Genomic DNA, 21277 nt, shown 5'->3' with positions numbered 1-21277 from the left:
TTTTTTAAATAACCTTTTAGAAACACAGCACAGGTCCTATGTACAAGCATTCCATGTCACTACTGAAACTTCTCAATTTTACAGAATACAATTCCTCTATGCAGCAAAATCTTTTTACCAAGCATTATCACAAAACATGACACAAACCAACAAGAAAGAAGCTCTATCTGCTTCCTAATCTGAGGTAACGCAGGTGACATCATTGTGAAAGGTTCAAATATATTTATTTAATCAGGCAGACACTATTTATTCCTTCTCAAAAATATAAAAGCCATCCATTTTCCCCAACATCGTTTTTCACATCACATTTAAGAAACACAGCACAGGTCCTATGTACAAGCATTCCATGTCACTACTGAAACTTCTCAATTTTACATAATACAATTCCTCTATACAGCAAAATCTTTTTACCAAACATTATCAAAAAACATGACTCAAACCAAAAAGAAATAAGCTCAATCTGCTTCCTAATCTGTGGTAACGCAGGTGACATCATTGTGAAAGGTTCAAATATATTTATTTAATCATACAGACAATATTTATTCCTTCTCAAAAATGTAAAAGCCATCCTTTTTCCTCCAAATCGTTTTTCACATCACATTTAGGAAACACAGCACAGGTCCTATGTACAAGCATTCAATTTCACTACTGAAACCTCACTATTTCACAAAAGACAATTCCTCTATGCAGCAAAATCTTTTTACCAAACATTATAAAAAAACATGACACAAAGCAACATTAAAAAACCACAATCTGCTTCCAAATCTTCTCCATAGAGCATACAAGTCTCTATCTAAATGAAATGGATCATTACTCACCTTTACAAATACTTTGGGAGATTGAGAACAGTATCAGACACACACACCAATTTTTCTTTTTTTTTTTTAAATTCTTTTTATTGACAGTTTTTTTACACATTATTTTTCAATAGCAGAGCAAAATGTATGCACTCCAGACACTGCAACCATGACTGGCACAGAAAACCTCTAATTCTACACACATATGCCTCATATTAACCAATTCAAACTCTTCCCTCACTATTTTCAAACCAACACCCTTCCCCCCTCAGCCCTTTCTACCTGTTACCATAGCAACTCCCTCCTCACTGAACTCTCAGGTTCAAAAGTTTATTCTACAATGTTGCAAATGAACTCAGCAAGGATGTTTGACCTCTTAATACACCAGCTTATCCGGTGCAATGTTTCTTTAAATGACTTTTTCTTAACCATTCAAATTGCTTCTTTCACAGAACACAACCATGCACCCTAACTTTCAGTTTTCAACTATCTGAATCCACCAATCATTGCTTGTGATTCAAGAGCAGTGAAACTCCTCATTTATTTTTTTGTAAACTCCTACTGTTCCAACTGCCATTTCATTCCCACACTTCATCTGACTGCACCAGAACCTTCTCTCACCATGTATTCTGTCTGGATTATTGGACATAGCTACATCTACTGGGCTCAAAGGTATGCAGCTATCAGAAATTTTCACAACCTTGATTTACCAAATGTGGACATCAAGTGGATTGGCCAGAGAGGATTGAGATGTCACCAATTGATACCATTGGTGAAAACCTTTTTGCATCTGCCACACCCTGACCTCTTAATTGTGCACTGTGGTGGAAATGACTTGGGCACTTTGACTGTAGTAGGTCTGGAAATGCTTTTAAAGGACACCTTTGGTCAATTGATGGCACTTTTTCCACAAACTGCCTTGGAATATTCCAATATATGTCAAAGACAGAAATGGAAGTGGTCCAACCAATTTTGTCCACAATTTGAGAAAGCACGGAAACATGTGAATAAATCTGTTTCTGCTTACATGAGAGACTATGGAATGGGTTCAATATACAACAATAACTTGCGTTACAACATGCAAGATATCTACAGAGGAGATGGTGTGCACTTCTCAGATGAGGGGAATAGAATATTCCTTCTGAACTTAAAACTGTGCATTGGAACCTACTTGCAGGTACCTAAATCGGCCACAGAACCCAAAAGCTCTTTTCAGGGCTACCCTACCTCTGATCACTCAAAATGATTATCTTACTCTAACTTTTTTCACTATTTTTCACCAAAGTACGCTCCCCGGTACGCTCCCCGGAGCGCGTACCGGGCGCTCCCCCGCGAAATTAAAAAAAAAAAAAAAATTGGGGATGTACCTCCTAAACTCCCCTCAGAAAACCTAAAGGGTCAGGGGGTGTCTACCGTGCCCCCTTTTACCCATTCTTAACGTTGTTTGTCCTCCATCTTGTGCCTCAATTTTACCGAAACACAAAATGGCGGACTCCCGTAGCGCTCACGGTGCGCGTACCGGAGCGCGCACCGGTAAGCGCTCCCAAAAAATGTGGGAAGTTAATTTACATAAAAACCACTGGAGGCACTTTCACCAAATATAGAATAGGCCCTACTACATACCAGTCCCTACCATTTTCCCAAATTTGGTGGAATTCCATTGAGCCATTTAGGCTGGAGCCCTGTCTAAATATCCTGAGGTAAATTACATGACAAAAACACATATGAAAGTGTTAGAATTTACAACCAATTAAAATGTTACTTTCACTTTGTACTTTTATGTGCTGACATTTGATTGGTTATGTACATGAATATATATGAAAAATTAGAGGGAAACACAGGCATTTTGACTAGTACTACCTGAGGTACATTTGGAAAGGATTTTCACTGAAAACTTGAACTGCTTTGACAAAGGTAAGTTGTTAATTTGGAAGGGAAACTATGTTGTGCACTTTAAGTTAATTTGGGAAAACGTTTTCTGATAGTTATATACTGTCCGTCTGTAATAGTTATAGATTGAGATAGGCTTCTCTGTTATAGTTATGGATTGAGTTAGGCTTCTCTGGTATAATTATGAATTTACGTAGGCTTCATCACATGCACTTTTTAATAGTTCTACTTCCTGCCTGAAACCATACACTGCCCAAAAAATTACTTCACTGTTAAAAACTCAGAAGTACCTGTCTGAACTTAAACTCAACTGTACCCTAACTCTACTGATATAGTTATTTTTTATGCAATTTACAGAAAGAAAATGGAAGGAAAAGAACAATCCAATATTATTTCTTTCGAAGTAAAGGTTGAGAACAATCCAGAAGAAAAAAAAGATGACTTGGATTTCATGGATGACTCTCTGGACCAACAATTAATTGACTGTTTGGAAAAAATAGAATAATGCAATGAAAATTATGAGGGAATTCCAGACAATCCAATGTTGGAAGTTTTATTAAATTTTGAAAAATCAGAAGAATAAATTTATATTTAATAATCAAAAATTGTTTGAGACATTATTCATTTTTATATGTAATTTATGAAGTAGTACCAAAATGATTATAATATAAAGTGAGACTTATAGTATACTGTGCAACTTTTTTGTGTTACATAGTAAGTTTGCTCATAGTTACTTCCTTTCTCCCAGTATATTATCTCCAATGTGTATTTTACATCTCTTTTTCATCATAAGGGAGCAGGATAGACTACCCATGATCCCCTAGGCCTTCTCAGGGAGTGCTTAAAGTATCTGTTTCTGCTTTCCTGACAGACTATGGTATGGATTCCATATACCACAATAACTTCTGTAACAACATGCAAGATATCTACAGAGGAGACGGTGTACATTAAATTTAAGACTCTGCATTGGTACCTACATGTTGGTACTTAAATCAAAAAAAATAAAAAACAACAAAAAGAACAATTTTTTTTTAAAAGCTAAATTTTTAAAAAACTCTATCATTCTTTTGTCCCCATGGTACGCTCCCCGGTACGCTCCCCGGTGCGCGTACCGGGAGCTCCCCCCGCGCAAATCGAAAAAAAAAAAATGTTGCCCCGCGGGGCCCTTTTATGGTACTCAACTGCAAAGAACTACATCGACCAGAATGCCTAGCAAGCATACGCCCACTGAGGCGGGGTTACGAACTGACAACACCTGAAATTGACATACCCATTCCTTCTGCCCCATATCGCCGTAGTCAGTGAACATGAAAAGACACCTTTTCGAAACGCGTATGACAAACAAGGCGGAAATACTGCGCTTGAACAGACTTGTACAACTCCCTGCTGCCACCCAAATGAAGAAGGTTGAAAGCGACGTTGTGTGGGTGTCTCCTCTGATGAGCAGAACTTTGTTTGGATATATATATATATATATATATATATATATATATATATATATATATATTACCTACTGGCGATAGCCAGTAGGTATATATAGTTAGGATTTTTTTCCTATGGGACTTTTGAAAATTCTATGTCTAATAACTTTGGCGTTTGTGGACGGAATCGGCTGAAATTTTCAGGAAAATGGCACATTTTGTTTCTGAGCAGCTCCTGAAAATTTGGGGGGGGTTCGTCAAGGGGGGGCCGAGAAAAAAGGGGGGTCCCAAAACGCGTTTTTCCCATGTTAATTTCCATAGGGCGGTTGGACTCACTTTTAGCCCGAACGGCTGAATGGATTTCCACGAAACTTGGCAAAATTGTAGGGACTGTTAGCCCGATGTGCCTTTGCTAGGTCTCAATATATGTGCTTCAGTGGATTTTGAGAAATTAACGTTTAAATCAAGATATATATCTGTAACAGCGCTCCGGGCAGCGCTCCGGTTCGCGAACTTTTCGCGTATCGGAACTTTGCAAAGCGAAGCTGATTGGCTCTCCGGTGTCTGTCAACATTCTAAACAGTCCGGTGCGGCCGCCATCTTGTCTCTCGGTAGGATCGAGAGACAAGAGGAGGCCAAAACAAAGGGGGAAATGAAGGAAAGGGGGCAAGGTAGACCCCTCCTGACCCCCTAGGATTGATGAGGGGGATATTATAGAGCCACGCCGGGCCCAAAAAAAAAAAAAAAATCCGATTTTTTCGCCGTAGAGACGCGTCTTGGTTCGCGAACCGGGCAGCTAACCGGGCAGCTAACCGGGAAGCTAACCGTCAGTGTAACCCAAAAAAAAAAAAAATCCGATTTTTTCGCCGTAGAGACGCGTCTTGGTTCGCGAACCGGGCAGCTAACCGGGCAGCTAACCGGGAAGCTAACCGGCAGTGTAACCCAAAAAAAAAAAAAAAAATCCGATTTTTTCGCCGTAGAGACGCGTCTTGGTACGCGAACCGGGCAGCTAACCGGGCAGCTAACCGGGAAGCTAACCGGCAGTGTAACGGGAGTCTGAGGAGTAGCTGATTGGCTGTCAATATTGTAAACAGTCCGGAGCGGCCGCCATCTTGTCTCTTGGTAGGATCGAGAGACAAGAGGAGGCCAAAACAAAGGGGGAAATGAAGGAAAGAGGGCAAGGTAGACCCCTTCTGACCCCCTAGGATTTATGAGGGGGATATTATAAAACCACGTGGGGCCAAAAAAAAACAAACAAAAAAATCCGATTTTTTCGCCGTAGAGACGCGTCTTGGTACGCGAACTGGGCAGCTAACCGGGCAGCTACCGGGAAGCTAATCGGCAGTGTAACGGGAGTCTGAGGAGAAGCTGATTGGCTGTTATCATTGTAAACAGTCTGGAGCGGCCGCCATCTTGTCTCTCTGTGGGATCGAGAGACAAGAGGTGGAAAAAAAAAAGGTGTAAATGAATGAAAGGGGTAAGGCAGACCCCTCCTGAACCCCTAGGATTGATGAGGGGGCTATTAAAGTTCCCTGGGGGGTGAAAAAAAAAAATTTGCGATTTTCGCGGTAAAAGGTGCTTCCTGGTACGTTAACCGGGCAGCTAACCGGCAGCGTAACGGGAGTCCGACATATTGTGTTTTTTGAACGTTTGTGATATGTGCACGTGTGGATTTTGTCTAATTAAGGTTAAAAAATATATATATATCTTTAAGCGTGTTCTGGCGCGCTTACGTTTTGGGTTTGGTTTGCGCTGCAGAGACGATACGTCACGGTTATGCGATGCATCATGAGGCGTCTCACGGGCTACGTGATACGTCACTTAATAAAGAATATATTTTACAGCTATAGATATTAGCTTTTAAAAAACCAATGAAATTCACAGAAAAAACCATAGGTTATAGACCATATATAGTTAGGAATTTGCATTTACAAAACCTTGAAAATTCACTGAAAAAACCATAGGTTATAGACCATATATAGTTAGGGATTAGCATTTAAAAAACCTTATTTTATTTGCACAAAACCATTGAAATTCCATATATAGTTAGTTGCACTAACTATATATCGCGGACCCGCAATCCACTGCTAATGATGTCACATATTACATCATTCATGACATGGTCAGTGACATCACTGATGACATCACTGATGACATCTCAAATGACATCACTGATGACATCACTGATGACAACACCCAGTGACTGTATGTTTCTGTAAAGTTAAAATATGTCTTACATATTGAAGAATGAGTGGATGTATAAGTGTCTGGATGAAGGATTTAGTAGGTGCATGACTGACTGTATGAGAGAATGATTAAATGTGTCTCACTGAGTGCATGGGTTAGTGATTAAAGTGTCTTAATTTGGCAATCAATATTTATGTTCTTCTGTAAACTGCTGCATGTTTAAATCAGTAGCTATATCAGTAACTATATGGGTTATTGAATGGTTGCCCAAGTATTTGTATGGGAGACTGAGTGTTTTTGGTGGGTGGCTGGGAGGTGTATAACTCTGTGCATAGATGTGTGAGCGGTTGATTCCCTAGGTGTATGGGTTCAAAAGTGCATGTAGAAACAGCTGTATGGACAGTTGACTGTGTGCATGAGTATATTGGTGAGTGAATGGATATCTCAGTTCTACATGTCAAAGTAAGTACATATGTAAAACACACTCCATGTGAGAGTTGACATATATAAATAACTGAACATAAGAGTCAGTGAATGTGAGAGTGGCTGTATGAATCATTGTGAACTTGTATCAAGGATTGTATAAGAGAGTAAATATGTGTTAGTATATGTTTGAATAAGTAAGGTGTGTATAACTGTATAGTTAAGGAAATGGAGATGTGATTGATTCTTTGCATGACTGAATAGGTGTGTGAGTAACTCCATGGATGTGTGACAGTCTGTGAGTGCCTGTTTACACTGAGTGTATCAAAGGTTATATTAGAGTCTGAAGATGTATTATCACATAAATGATATCATCAGTGATGTAATCAGTAATGTCAAATGAGATGTCAGTGATGTCATCAGTGATGTCATTTGAGATGTCATCAGTGATGTCATCAGTGATGTCATTTGAGATGTCATCAGTGATGTCATCAGTGATGTCACTGACCATGTCATGAATGATGTAATATGTGACATCATTAGCAGTGGATTGCGGGTCCGCGATATATAGTTAGTGCAACTAACTATATATGGAATTTCAATGGTTTTGTGCAAATAAAATAAGGTTTTTTAAATGCTAATCCCTAACTATATATGGTCTATAACCTATGGTTTTTTCAGTGAATATATATATATATATATACATATTTATATATAGTGTAAGTACATTTTCTAAGTTTACCCCACATATAACTTCACCACACATGCCTTTGCGTTGTAAAGGCATGCGTTGTAAAGTTATATGCGGGGTTAAATTTTGCGGAGTGATTGTACTTTGGAGTGAATGCTCCGCGTTGTAATTAATGTGGAGTCATGGTATGCGGGATTTTTGATTGTGGAATTTCGTCACATATTCCTTTCTTTCTCTTCACATCTCCATCTTCGACTTCTCCATTCAGTCCCTCTGCCCATCTCCTGAAATCCCCTCTCAGCTTCCCATACTCTCTGTCCCCTTTTCATTGATCCTTGTCATCCTTTTCTCCCCACTTTCTTCTTCTCCCTTTATCCACTCACATTTTCTCCTTGCTTCCTCCAAGTCTTTTTTATACATTTCCTTTCTTTTCCCTTTCTTCCACTTCTTTTCTCTTGTTCCTTCACTCTCCCTTTCTTCCCACTCCTTTCTCTCATTCCCCCACTTCCATTCTGAATTCTTCCTTTCTTTCACTCCCTCTTTTTTCCACTTCTCCCCTTCTTTTTTCCACTCTGTTCCCTCCTCACTTGCTTTCTCCTCTGCCTTTTCCTTCACAGTCTTGTATAGGTGGGCAAGCCACTGAAAGTTCGAGCCAGGCTCGAGCCTTGCACTATGTGCAGCATGGCCTGCAAGGAATGACATAATTTTGCAGTCATTCCCCCATTTTTAGGTCGAGCCTAGAGGCTCTCTGTAATTTGAGGCATGCTTTAATCCCTCTGTGGAGTTTGAGCACACCCATCACACACACACAGCTTTTCATAGGTTGCTTGGACTTCCTTTATAAATTCCATAGTTTTTGTTGGTAAATAGAGTACATTTGTCCCACTTTGTGGCATTTTTGTTCCTGCCTTGACGACTGGCCCTGTTCCATGGATCCTTTAGATATAGGCAATATATAGTGTCCGGGCTGTACTTTTTCTTTTGCCCGGGCTTTCCTGTTCCACGCTCTGCTGTTATCATGGAAGCCATTTGTGTTGCCTTTGTTCCCGCCCCCCTCCCGTTGTCCGTGTTCAATGTCTTACCGCCCCCCTTGTTGAAATGTTCTAGTTGTGTTGTTTATGTACTGTGTGCCTTAAGTTAGTATTTGTTAGTATTTGCAGCATTATTTTATGTTTGGCTGCCATTTTGAGTCGCGACTGAAACTGATTTCTTTCCCTGCTCCTACTAAAAGCAGATGCAATAGTTCTTGTTTCTTCAAGGTTGTTGCACTAATGAATACACTGTTCTTATTAGCGCATACCTTTTCCACTAGACAGTCGTGCTCCAACCCTTAGAGCGGCGGGCACAGGGAGAGCGACCTTGGCATTAAGATAGCGTGTGCCCGATCTCAGGATCAAAACTCATCTTCCTATCTTCTCTCTTCAACTGCTACCAGCTGTAAATTTCCAGTCAGGGTGTGTCTTTATTGGTTCTGAATTGTACATAATGTATCGCCATGCTTGCTGAAATCAGTCCTTCTGCAACTATCCCTGGTGGTGAATCAGGCTGGAGTCCTCTTGAGTGTACCTGAATAAATATACCTGATTTGTATTCTCTGCTTCCTGACCGACTCTTCATTTGCATGGAAGGCTGATAGGTGGTCGTAAGTGACCCAGGTGGCCCTAATCAGGTCACTTACTTCAGTTGGTGCCCGAACAGGGACTCCATGGAGTGGCCCATCCTCGCCCACGGACGGATGAGGAGGTCCGGGCCATCGTTGGGTCAGACGGGGGACAAGGGATCCCTGCATGAGAGAGTTCCTGAACTTGCAGCTGCCCCGTCTGTCTCACCGGTCGGTGTCTCGCCCAGTGGTCATCCCTAAATGGCGAAACCCTTGGATCTGACCGTTTGGTCAGAGGAGTCGGCAGTGGAGAATACATTTGTTTGACCTGTGTGCACCACGTGAGTTTGTTTTGGTTCTTTGTGGATATGGTACCATTTTGGTTTGCATTTGGTACGGTCTGAGGACCGATTTGGATAAAAAGTGTCTGTGAACACTTTGCCAGGAAACAATACGAATTTGGCTTATTTTTGAAAATGCCTGGAATGAGGCGTTTTTTGGTTTCTTGTTGTCGTTGTTGCTCTGCAGATCCTCGATTGGAGGAAAGTCAGCCGGCGCCTACAGAAGGCACTCCATATTTTGGTATGTATGTGAAGCATGACCTTGGCCCTTTTATGTTAAGTACATTTTGGCACAAATATACGAGGGACAATGCTGAGTTGCAGTGGCCTTTGATGGGTACCTTCGATGAACAAAAAATTGCTTTCTTACAGGAGAAGCTGTTGTAGGAAGGTGGATACCCGACTATGGTTACCCCAGATTTGTTGCCTAGTGTTTAGCTGGTTTTCGACTTAGTGGCCTGGGAACCTGCTAACCAGGGCCCCAGGCTATCTGCTCTCTCTTTAAAATGGACTCCATGTACCCTAGGTACATCTCCAATTGGATACTGGGCCACCTTATGAGCCCCTGTACAGTGTACTATAGGTACCCAGGGCATAGGTGCATCCAAGGCCTACCAGGGGCTGCAGCATGTATTATGCCACCCCTGACTGGCCACCCAAATCGATACAACTGGCTGATCACTCAGCTGGGGCAAGGTGGTCTAATCAACCTTTGCTTTAGATGTAGTATACCTATATCTAACCTTATATCTAGACACATATACACCTATAAGTCACTCCTATGGCAGGCCTTAACAATCCTGGAGCCAGAGAGCTTGGTTTTATGTGAGATGGTGCTCTAGCATGAGCTGAGCCTCTCTGCAGCTTTCGGAACCATGTCCTTTAGCTGTTCTGGGATATTGCCATACCACATACTCTTAAGTGCATTATAATCCTCGCGGTTAGATGCTAACTGTGGTTTGGCTTTATCGAAACATGTTGAGTAAGGTGTCATACGATTTGGAATACTACCCCCTTGCCAGTCCTGGTGATGGGGGTAGCATTTCCCCCTACTAGAGGGAAAAGACATGTTGTTCTAACTCTTCCCGGTTAAAGTTAACCAGAGCCTCAGCATCACAAAATGGATGCTGCTGCCACAGACACAAGTCTGACCTCCTGCTTCTGGGAGTCCTTCCAGCGAGGGAGGCTTGGGCAATAGGTTTCCTGCCTTGGGAGGTGCTAGCACCACCCCAGACAGAATTTTGTGTATTGGGACAGGGAGGGCTCAAAGGATTGAGACATGCCTGGGGCACACAAGGTGTCCCATGCATAGTCCAGTTCAAACCGGTGCTGGGGCTTTCCTGCCCCAGCTCTGGCACAAAACTGGACAAAGGGAAAGGGGTGTAACCGCCCCCTTCCCTGGTCCCACCCAGAGGAGGGACCTAGCAGGTAATCCAGCCCCTAAGATCAGTATATAGGTAGGAGCTGAGTCACTAGGACTTTAGATTATCCTGACTGAAACTTTGAAACGAAACTCTGGACCTTCATCACTCTACTTTGGAAGAAGAGGACTGAAGAATCTCCCTTGTGGTCAAGGAGTGGCCACCCTGCACAAGCAGGCACCATCCAGCGATCTACGACTTGCTTTGCCGCCGCCTCCCGCCAGAGCCTGAGCCCAGAGCCTGACAAGAACCGGATTCCCAGACATCCAACAGCTTGATCCACAGTCCCTGCAAAGCTGAGACCCGTGGATGCGACGTGAGACGTGGGACCGGCCATCTTGAAAAGTCTGCGACCTGCTAACTGTGCAGCCCCCGAGGTCCCCTTGAAGCTGTGCATTGGGGATGGCTAGTGGCCATCTTGGCGACAATCCCGAGAAACTACACCGCTGGTCTGGTTGCTCCAGAATGGCCCTTGCTTCCCTGAAAAGAAGCAGCCCCTCAGACCTTGCTGGTCTGAGTAAGAAGCCTCCATCGATTCCTGCGTGGGTTGCCTTTGCCAAGGCTTGTTGCCTCCAATCTTGAAGCCGACACCGCCGACAGCGAGAGCCTTTGTGGGCAGCTCGTGACTCCATCCTGGTCATCGTCGATGACTCCTGGACTGCGTGGCTGCAGAGACAAGCTTCCCATCAGCACCTGATCGCATCCCGACATTGCCTGGTTCCATCCTGGTTCCACGCTGGTCACTGGCTAGTGACCCAGACTCTGTCCCCTCTCCTTTCAGGTCCTCTACATCTTCGATCCACCCTTGTATCCACCCGGACTCTTCTCTTCTGGCCGCCTGCAGCATCTTTACTCTAAGGCTCCATAGATCTCCACGACGAAACCCGACACACTTTTGAACCTGTGCACCCGCTTCCTCTGGGTGAGGTAACACGAGTACTACAGTGCTCCTGTAGAGGTTTACATTTCTAGTGTCCTAGTTTCAAGTGGTTAAGTTCTATTCCAATCGAAAGGCTCCTAATTCTTTAACTTTATAACTTTTACGCACCCATTGACTTCAATGTGTACACTCGTGTGCTTTTAGACACTGCACACTCCTCCTGTGGGTCTCCTGTCCCTAACTATTGTTAGCTCAGTGTAGCCCCAGCGATTCCCAAGGCCCTAGGCCTTACCATTCTTCGTGTCGTGGTACTTATACCACTTTTTTAATATATGGTTTGACGGGCCACCCCGCCCTATCCATAATTGTTCAACTTTTGTCTATTCTATTAAGTTACTTGTTTTGCGCTTGTGCTTCTGTGCTCATAAAGAGTTCATGGGTTTGTTTAGAAATAAATACATATATATTTTCAATATATATCTTGTGCGGTGTCCTTTCATTTGGTATTAAAGGGATTTCATATGATAAAACAGCTGGCTTCACATGCCCTCTTGAGTTTAGCCTAAGACTGCTTTGTCCATGCTACCCCTAGGATAGCTGGTCTATAAGGTTGACTTTACAACCATCACCATAAGGGTTATTTGGACTGGTGCAAGGTGCTCACTAGAATAGTGAACATCATATAACAGGCCAACTTCTCACAGCTGTTTGTAAGAAGAAGTAGGCAGTCTATGTTTGATTCCCTTAGAACATGGCAAAAGGAGGTTAAGCAGAGGCGAATGAAAGCAGAGAAAGAGGCCCAGAAAGGGAGAATGCAAACATCAACTCAGAAAGCTGTAGCGCATGATAGAGAAAAGCAAGAGATGCAGATTGAACGTGAAGATGGGAGATTCCGATGGCAGATTGATGAATCTTATGTAGCCCAAGAAAAAAGTGATATGTTCATGGAACAATTGTTGGATACTCGATCCCTACCCCCTTATGCCCCGCAGATGATTTATCCCACTCTTACCTCCCAGGCCCAGCTGCCTGGTTCTTCTGTCTGAAAGAAGTGACCGATTAGGGTCACTCGGGTCACTCACCACCACCTGTTCACCTTCCCAACAAATGAAGAGTCGGTGGGACAGTAGAGAATACAAACCAATTAGTTTATTACTAATACGCTGCAGCGGAGCCCAGTCTGACCAGTCTCCTGTGGGGAATAATCTAGGGGAACCCACACTGTGCTAGAACCTGTGGGGAATAATCTAGGGGAACCCAGACTGTGCTTAATTTCGTGGAATATCGCAGGCCTTGCGAGTAGACTGGAGGACGAAGCCTGGCTGGATTATGTGGGTGGCCAGGATATTCTGTGCCTACAGGAGACATGGAGCCGGATGGATCGGGATATTGAGGGTTTCAATCATTCAATGTTTTGGCGGTTCCATCAGCAGCTGGGAGGGCTAGGGGTGGAATAATGACAGCACTATCTATTAAATTGCAGAATTTGACAACCTCCAAGATAGTAGATACTCCCTGGTACCAGTTGCTCTTGTTGGAAAACCTGTTCCCTGAGCCTTTGTTGTTGATCAATTGGTACCACAATGTTTTTGATGGGAATGATATATCGACAATTCAGAGTTTGGAGGAAGCAATTTGTAAGGCGCGTAGTGAACGACCTCTACTGTTTGTTATCTGGGTTGGTGACTTTAATTGTTCAATGTGTAGATTTGGTGGTTCAAATGTGTGTGGTTTGGAGGATCTAAACGAACAGCCTTTAATGCATTTTAAGCACACGCCCCAGGAGGACGCCTTAAATAACATCATCGTTTTAAATGACTTATGTATGGTCGAACCCTGGGCTGCCCCAACTTCATTACCAATACCAACCTTCCAGGGAACAAGAGGAGTGACGAGCACTATCGATTTTGTATTTGTGTCTAGCAGTTTTCTCCAATATGTTAATAGGCTTGAGGTAGTAGCAAACGCTGCAAGTGACCATAATCCTTTAATGCTGTCTTTGTGCATCCCTGCAAGTAGAAAATTGCCGGCTTGGGAACACCCCATAAAATATAACAAGAATCAGGGCGTTACTTTGAAGTGGGGGAAAATAGATGCGGTTGGCCTAGAGGCAGAGATCTTTAATACCTGTAAAACTGAAATTGAATCGTGTCTACTCCCAGCATATGATCCTGAAAAGGTTATTGAGAGTTTCGAAAAACTATGTGGGCATGTGGCTGAGCACCTTAAAAAACCAGCGGGGAGATAAACTCTAAGGGGTTTTAGATGGTTAGATTCCGTGTGCTCCGCCTCACATAAATCCCTAAGAGTGGCCCTACAACAAAAACCAAGGAACAGAGAACTGATAAGAACAAGTAGAAGGGCCTATAAAGAGGCTATTGTAAAGAGGAAGCAGGATTTAAAAAACAGTGCCTGGGATGATCTAGAGAAGGCCTCTGAGTTAAAGGATAGTAGGCTCTTCTGGGAGGTATTAAACCGTCCCTTGTTTAAGAGTGATGCCAAGGAAACCATAGTGATGCAGGTCACTAGTGAATCATGGGAATCCCATTTTGGTAAAATTTTTAATCCAAAGGCTCTACTAACTGCGGAAATATTGGATAATACAAGGGATTTGGTGATTCCATCCACAGCTTTGGCCCTTAGCTCTTCGCTCACATTGGAAGAGGTTGAGGAGGCTTTAAGGAAAGGCATATCATTAAAAGCCCCAGGCCCTGATGCTGTCCCTTTGGACTTTTTTAAACACAACATTGAGGTATGGGCTCCTCTGTTGCTAAATGTGTTTAAGGCTGCTGTTGTTGGTCGCATCCCTGTGTCTTGGAGGGAGGCAGTGGTGGTGCCAATCTTTAAGAAGGGCGATAGGTGTGATCCTCGATGCTATCGCCCTATATCTCTAATAGATGCATCGTGTAAAATATTGGGAAGGGTCGTTTTGGCCAGACTAGAGACATGGGCAGATTCTGTTGGCCTAATTGTGAACTCCCAGTACGGTTTTAGGAAAAGAAAGGGCACGGTTGAGCAGTGTCTGAACTTGGCATTAATCATTGGCAAGTACATGAAGGCAAGGAAGTCTGCTATACACCTTGCCTTCATGGACTTGTCAAGCGCCTTTGATACTGTTTGCAGAAGCAAGCTATGGCAGATGATGAACGACATGCGTTTTGAGGAACCCCTGGTCACTCTACTTCGTAGACTACACGCAGCCACAACCGTGTCCATAAGGTTCGGACCTGGAGGTGAAATAACAAATTCCATTCCATCAACCGAGGGGGTGCGCCAAGGATGCATTTTGGCACCTTTTTTGTTTTTAGTATACACAAACGGATTAGAAAAGTATTTGCTGGACCACTGTTGCGATTTCCCGAAGGTAAATGGTAAGAGCATTCCTATGCTTTCTTATGCAGATGACACTGTATTAATGACGCTCACAGGAAATAGTATGCAGGTGTGTTTAGACGCTTTTAATACATTCATGCTGGACCTTGACCTGAAGGTTAATTTTACAAAATCCTTTGTAATGGGCTGTGGTCCAAAAGGGTCGAAAACCAGGAAATTTGTAGTGAATAACCTTACCATTGAAAAGGTGGACAATTTTAATTACCTCGGAAATCTGTTTAATAATAAACTAAGTTGGTCCCCATTAATGAAGGCACGAGTTCAGAGTGCAAGTCGGTCCATAGAGGGCCTTTTCTGTTTTTGTAGTAAGCTGGGCCAAAAACGCGTTGCGCACCTTAAAAACCTCTATATATCAAAATGTTTGTCTGTGGCCACTTATGGGGCGGGGGTATGGGGGACTGAAAACCCCGCTGTAATACAGGTGATGGAAAATAAATTCCTAAAGCGGGTTTTATCGATCCCATCCAGCTCGTCAAATAGTTTCTGCCACAGTGAAATGGGAATGCCCAATGTGACTGATATTGTTCGTCTGTCGCCCCTATTATTGTGGGGTAAAATATGGTTATCCGAAGAGCTGCAGCACACAAAAGAAATTCTTCAAGACTGTATGACCCTAGATAATGCAAAGCAGATCCCTTGGTTGTCATATGTCAGCAATATGTTTCACAAGATAGGTTTGGGTCACCTTTATGATAACCCTAAAAAATTCAGGGGAACATAAAAGCCCAAATAAAAGCAAGTTATTGGAAATCTTTAAACACACCATGTTTGGGTGAAGTAACTGTTTATGTCAAGCCTCAGCATCAGTTTTATTTAACTTTTACAACTAATACGCAATGGCGGTTCTATCTCACAAGGTTTAGGCTGGATATCCTTCATTTTTTGTATGCCTTTCCCAAACAAGGGGGATGGTGTGAGAGGCTGCTCCCTTGTCCTTGCAATAACAGAGTTAACCAAAGTACCATACATCTTGTCCTCTTCTGTTCTCTTTATCAGGAGCCAAGGATTAGATTCATTAAACCCATCCTGAAGGGGCGACAACCATGTACTTATAAAGAAGGTTATGACTATCTGTTATCGCTTTCTTCTGTTGAAGTTTGTTGTGCCATGTTAAACTTCATAAGAGTATCATTTCAGATTAGGAAACGCTATGGATAACTTAGCCATAGACCTGTCTTCTGCCATGAGAATTTGTATATATGCTGTATGATGGCCTCCCAATTTACAATTATCATTGTGTGTATAATTACTTGCTAACATATTGGGAGACAAATGTGGGTCCCACTATCAATTGTTTTTTATGTTCTGACAAATGACAAATGGTTATTTAAAAATATTTTTTTATCCCCTTTTCTAAATGTATAATTATAGTGGTTCATTTTAATTGTGTATTATGTTTTTAACTTTGTAATTTTATGATTCGTTGTATGAATCGAATAAAGATTTTGAACCGAACCGACTGCCAAAGGACGGACCCCCGTCCACACGGAAACATGAAATATACATTTCCAACACCTCTAAAGTCCCACCCAAACTAGAATTTTCCAGCTCAGACCATGGAGAACAAAAAAGGCAAACAAGGATGCACCATGGCACAGGGCTGGGTACATGCTACCTCGACCCCAAGGCCACTCAGCCAGTGCCTACCATTCTTAGGTGTGGGATTGGGTTTATCTAACAGAAAAGGTATACAACAATAGATGATCGTACATTCATTAGTGCAGCGAAGCTTCAACTTTGAGAAGTACAGGCTGGCAGCTCGGAGGCAGCCTTTCTGCTCAGGCAAGCATTATTAAGACAGGAGCTCTCTCAGTCATAAAACAAGATAGCGCCAAGAAAGATGGCTCTATGAATGCTAACTTAACACAGAATAGAGCATAAGCATTGCAAAGAGAACACTTCAAGACGGTATGTAACTGTTACCACGGATTTTTTAGCACGCAGTACCGTTACCACGGATCCATTACCACGCAGGTACTATTACAACGCATACCATTACATCGTAAATTTAGGTAAGTTTAAAGGTAAGTATTGGGGTATTGGGTTTGGGTTTTGGGGTACAGGGGTATTTTTAGGTTTTAGGGCTGGGTTTGGGTTTTGGAGTACAGGGGTATTTTTAGGTTTTAGGGCTGGGTTTGGGTTTTGGGGTACAGGGGTATTTTTAGGTTTTAGGGTTGGGTATGGGTTTTGGGGTACAGGGGTATTTTTAGGTTTTAGGGTTGGGTATGGGTTTTGGGGTACAGGGGTATTTTTAGGTTTTAGGGCTGGGTTTGGGTTTTGGGGTACAGGGGTATTTTTAGGTTTATGGGCTGGGTTTGGGTTTTGGGGTACAGGGGTATTTTTAGGTTTTAGGGCTGGGTTTGGGTTTTGGGGTACAGGGGTATTTTTAGGTTTTAGGGCTGGGTTTGGGTTTTGGGGTACAGGGGTATTTTTAGGTTTTAGGGTTGGGTTTGGGTTTTGGGGTACAGGGGTATTTTTAGGTTTTAGGGCTGGGTTTGGGTTTTGGGGTACAGGGGTATTTTTAGGTTTTAGGGTTGGGTTTGGGTTTTGGGGTACAGGGGTATTTTTAGGTTTAAGGGTTGGGTATGGGTTTTGGGGTACAGGGGTATTTTTTGGTTTTAGGGCTGGGTTTGGGTTTTGGGGTACAGGGGTATTTTTAGGTTTTAGGGCTGGGTTTGGGTTTTGGGGTACAGGGGTATTTTTAGGTTTTAGGGCTGGGTTTGGGTTTTGGGGTACAGGGGTATTTTTAGGTTTTAGGGCTGGGTTTGGGTTTTGGGGTACAGGGGTATTTTTAGGTTTTAGGGCTGGGTTTGGGTTTTGGGGTACAGGGGTATTTTTAGGTTTTAGGGCTGGGTTTGGGTTTTGGGGTACAGGGGTATTTTTAGGTTTTAGGGTTGGGTATGGGTTTTGGGGTACAGGGGTATTTTTAGGTTTTAGGGCTGGGTATGGGTTTTGGGGTACAGGGGTATTTTTAATATATATTTTAAAAATTTACAATTAAAAATAATTTCATTAATATAAATATTTAATGATTAAATAATAAATAATGAAATTAAATATTTAAAAAATAATTATTTTATATATATTAATGAATTATTAAATTAAATATTACAAAAATATTTTTAAATAAAATATATATACTTACCTATACTTACGTTGTAATGGTATGCGTTGTAATAGTATGTGCGTTGTAGTGTATTGCGTTGTAATGGTATCCGTTGTAACATGACCTGCATTGTAAAAAATCTGTGGTAATGGTATGCGTGCTAAAAGTACGCGTGGTAACATGGTACATCCCTTCAAGACTATGCATTATGGGAAATAACATTTCACATTTAACAGACCCTCCTTTGAGCATTTAGCTAAGCTTTATTGGTGCCATCGGGTAAGGGTCTTTACAATTCTAAAACGGAGGAAAAAAAACATTCACACATAGACTACTATTGTTAACATATGAACTGTCCAGTTAAACTAATACTCTAAAATGTTAAATACATATAATCAATATTCAAAAATAAACTCATCAATACTTAGCAAATCCTGAATACACTGCATCATCATAGCTTTTGCATTAGAATCACGCCTCGGGGTCCTGTGACGTGCCTTGAACATTGATACACAGCAGGCGCAACAGGCAGGGAAACAGTATATACACAGACACCATGCCAAAATTATACCTGCTAAGGCAACCAGAAAAATAAGGATCTTCCAACCCAAGTGGTGAACAGGCCCCAGAACCATCCCGTGAATGACCATGTACCATTCTCCTCGTGTATATCAGAGGCTATTTTATGCAATTTCCGTATAGCAGTGTACACAGTGGTGGCATGGTCAGGGATGTACACACAACAGCTACTGCCAATGACCCAACATGCCCCACCCGGATCAGCTAGGATAACCTCTAAAACCATACGATTTTGGAGGGCAACAAGTCTCATAGCCTGGACCTCTACTGTGATATTTGTCAAAATTCCTGCAGTCGTATTAATGACTTTTTCCACCACCCTAGTAAGCAGTCTACTATTAAGAGTATTAGCCATAGGGCCCTAGAAGGGTATGATGCCTTTCATTGAGTCTGTGAACTGCTGCAAAGTTGTGTCTGTCTGATCTATGTCGTCAGTGCTAATAAATCTCTTAAACCGAAGCACATGGGCACCTCTACGCTGTAGGCGGTGGTCCCTATGATAATTGGGAGGGGCAATAAACACGGGTGGCAAGAGGTAAGAAAGGTAACACCTTCCCGACCACCCTTCAGGAAGCCAACCATAACCATGAGCTCCACAAACAAAATAGACATTAGGTGGTGGGATCAAGGGTGGAATATTTGTTGCTCTCAAGCTATAAGTAGTGTTGCATCTGCTCTCCCCCACCTCTATTTCTTTAGCCCCTGGATACAGAAGGGAGCCATGACATCCCCTACTGACAAGGGTATCGGATTATCTTCAGTGACGTTACTGGTCTGAAAGGACTGATAGTATTCTGATGCATTGAATTGTAGAAAATTGTCCCTTTCCACCTGAGGCCAATTTCCCTTCCTCACTCCCTTGTACGCATGCATGCAAGGACTTAAGAACAACCTGACAAATGGCTCTTGGCCTGTGGGAGTACCAGGGGGTACTCTATGCTGGAAACGCACAGTTTGTGTCGGGGTGCGAGAACTAGTACTTTTTCGTTCCAATGTATCAGCCTGGTGAAATGAACGGACCATGCCAAGCAATGTAAACTACCCCTCACAGCTACTAACATATATCAATGGCATGGATACCAAATTCTCACTAATATGAATTACTGAGAGCAACAATCCACGTACCCAACATTTTGTCATATTATAAGCAATGTGCGTCTAATGCAATGTTTCAATGAACACAATATCTTTATAAGACTTCCTGTGCTCCTCCTTGTGAGGCACCAGAGTAACAAAGAGATGTTCGGGGGAACAGGCGTAGTACCAACCAAAGTATGCACAAGATATTTCTCTTTGAGAAAACACATCACCCCAAGTATTATTGCTAAAGAAATCAGAATAATTGCTGAAAACACAGCTTTACTTTTCACAGACCAGGAGGACCAGACAGGCCCATCCCGCTCAGGACGCGGAGCTGCGAAAGGCTGCTCTTCCTCTTGAATAGGGCAACCAAATGGATACATTCTTTTAAAGCATCGGAAAAGACTTACACTTTGGGCCAAGCTGGAATGAAAGCAAGAAACTGAGACAATACATACATTGTTTGTTAGGCGTAGGGGCTATTGAACACTAGCGGCGGAGCTGTTCGTCTAACTCAGATCCAGATCCCACGTTGCAGGGCAAAATGTCTTCTCCTCAGAAACACAGTTTTTTTGCCCTGTTCGGTGACTGTCCGAATAACTCACCAATCTCTCTGTCCCTAAGCTATCGTTGGTACCACGGGCAGGGTACTTTCGCCCTATTCTTCAGCGATGCAGTCTATCCCTACTAACCCGACTTTCCGTTTGGTGCACTGTTCCTCTTACGGGGGTGAAAATTGAACCTCAACACTTCAGGCACCGCGGGGTCAGAGAACAAGGGGTCGGGCTCAAAGAGACCAAGGGGCAAAGGGTCGGACTCAGACAGATCGGTGGATTGGGGCTCAACTGGATGTGACTTAATGACAGGTGGGCCAACAGGCTGGAGCTCCTGGATGGCCTTAATTTCTGGTGGCACCGCCTCATTCAGCACTGCATGACTCTCCTCCTTTGTCGGTGCCCACGTGAGCCAGGCGTCCGAGAAAGGAATGAACAGTGACACCTGCTCCATCTCACAATCCCCAATCCCGTCAGCGACCCACTGGTCATAGGGAAGTGGGAGGGGCACCCTCTTGCAATGAGTGCTGTGGATCCAATTCTTCCGACCGTCGACCTTCACCGCTGTCCTGGTGACCAGAAGGACCTGCAGGGGTCCCTTTCAGCGTGGCTCCAAACCACTTTTCCCCTGAAAATTCAAGACCAGTATCCAATCACCTGGCCATATCTCGTGATCCGGACCCTCTGGATTTTGCTGCAATGTTACAGCGATCTGTTGGTGAATAGAACGCACATTTTTAGTTAACTCAAAAAGGTAGTCTATAAGCAAGGGGTATTCTATTTCTGAGAACCTAAGTGGTTGCGGGACGCCCCCTAACATTTGCTGGGCGTCCAAACACAATATCATTCTAGGACAATCCTGTTCTAGAGTGGGCTGTGACTCTTGTAGACATTAGTGCTGGGGGTAAAGCATC

The sequence above is a fragment of the Lissotriton vulgaris genome, chromosome 7 (genome assembly GCF_964263255.1).
Source record: "Lissotriton vulgaris chromosome 7, aLisVul1.2, whole genome shotgun sequence".
NCBI classification, from domain to species: domain Eukaryota; kingdom Metazoa; phylum Chordata; class Amphibia; order Caudata; family Salamandridae; genus Lissotriton; species Lissotriton vulgaris.
The sequence above is the reverse complement of the archived record's forward strand: the minus strand, read 5'-3'. Positions refer to the sequence as shown.